This window comes from Seriola dumerili, unplaced genomic scaffold, assembly GCF_002260705.1.
Source record: "Seriola dumerili isolate Sdu_G_001 unplaced genomic scaffold, Sdu_1.0 BDQW01002305.1, whole genome shotgun sequence".
Lineage (NCBI taxonomy): Eukaryota > Metazoa > Chordata > Actinopteri > Carangiformes > Carangidae > Seriola > Seriola dumerili.
Genome location: NW_019176560.1, coordinates 81,888 through 83,987, shown reverse-complemented (window position 1 = coordinate 83,987; position 2,100 = coordinate 81,888).

Sequence of the window (2,100 nt, the reverse complement as noted above, 5' to 3'; positions counted from 1 at the left end):
ATAGGGACCAGTAGAGGGCGGTGTGCGTCAACAGGTTGTTCTGTTACTGTGGAGTAGTTGTTGTTTTTACAAAGACAGCCCTGCTGTGTCACAGACAGACTTTCTGACATGTCAGTGTTTCTTGAACATTACATTCACTTTATTAGGTACACCTGTACAGTCTAATGCAATCTAATACAACTGTTCTCTGCCATAAATACAGCCGATATTTGCAATATACACCCTGTTATAACTGTCTGTGTATCCCATATCCTCTACAATGTTATTGTTATAACCAGACCTACTACAGTGCAAATGCAAAGATGACTGCATGAATATTGACATGTCTGTGTCTTCACAGTGACAGCTTTGAACTTCTGCCTCCTCACAGTGAGTCAACTGAACTGAGACAGAATATGTTAAATATTATGTATAACCTGTAAGTCACATTTAAGTTTCTCCAAGTCCTTTACTGAAAGAAGTAGTGGACCCTCACACCTGTTAATTCAGTTTAATTAGCCTTTTTCTTATTCAGTGTTTTGTCTTCAAGTGTCTGCAGCTGAGGTTGGTTTCTGCTGGGGAATCAGCCTGGTCTGAGGAGTTACAGTGGGGAACTTCATACTGGAGAGACATGAGTTCAACATGAGGAAGAACCAGCCGCTGTCAGAGAGTCAGAGGACTGTTGAAGGACGAAACAATGGTTCTCTTCATTACAAGCTCACCCCACGATCTGGCCTTCATACAAGTAGATCATCTTGACTTCGAGCTGGGTGTAATGAACAACACCAACAGCGAGAGTGTGTCAGAGTAAACCGAATGAACGCATCCACATTAAAAAGGCCACATTGATCAGACAGGTGTCATGCGTCACAGATACTGTGAATCCTGAACGGAACCTTGACCAATTCACACCTGATTTGCAAACTTAAAGCAAGGAACAGCGTGAGAAAGAGGTAAAAGACTGCCAGCCATTTAGTATTAAACTACGTTCAAGGCAAATTCAGTCATGCCTAGCTTGGCGAAACACCATTTTAGGCAGTGGACATTTTTAAATCAAAAAGCCGCAGCCAAATCATTTTAACTGATTTCAAACTATGACTCAATCGTAATATCTATGACCTTTTGATACATGGCATATCATTTGTTGAACCTTCAACTTGATGTAAAGTTCAGTTTTTATGTATAATAAAGAGACAAAAGTCTGGTGTAAACAGTAGTTCTTTCGGATTCTCTCTCTTTTATTCCCGTGTAAGTGTAAGTCAGTTCAGAACAAAACATACTAACATGTTCAGACAGAAAGGAGGAAGCTGAAGATGTCCGGAGAGAGCAGCAAGATGGAGGAGAGACTTTGAGCACAGGAAAACATGAGACAGAACAGGCGCTCAATTTAAGAGACTTGCTGCTGCTACTGTCATGAAAAGGTACGTTTTAGTTTGGTTTATATCTTTGACGTTGGTGAGTTGGGGGCTGGTGGGGGGCGCAGCTCTTTTTGCCTATCAGTAAAGGTCAACGCACACCACTGATTCACAGTACTGAAGGACTGGGGTCTGCTGATTGTAGATGATGGTTTGTTTCAGTCTGTGTTTAACCTGCTTTAAGTTGCTTCTTTGACTCTGACAGAGTTTCACTGATCCTCAACAAAGAAGAACTTTCAATAAACTCTCATGAACTGTCGTTTAAGAGCAACTTTTCAGCCTTTGCCAGTTGATATGAATCCCTTTTAACAAAGTCTGGTGGAGAGGAATAAATTTGACTGTAAATGTGTCTTGACAGGATGTTTCTGTGTTTGCACATGAGACACTGAAGCTGCTTTTAGACTTCTTACATTTTATTTAGCTGCAAAATATGTTGACAAAGAAAAAGTATTTTGGTGCACTTCTTTAATACGATCTCCTTGCACTTATTAAATTGATGTAGTACTTAGTATTTACACTAAGGTTCCTACTGCACTGAAACTCACTGATGTCCTTCACTTGTAAGTTGCTTTGGATAAAAGAGTCAAATGAGTAAATGAAGGAGAATATAGATAGATAGATAGATAGATAGATAGATAGATAGATAGATAGATAGATAGATAGATAGATAGATAGATAGATAGATAGATAGATAGATAGATACTTT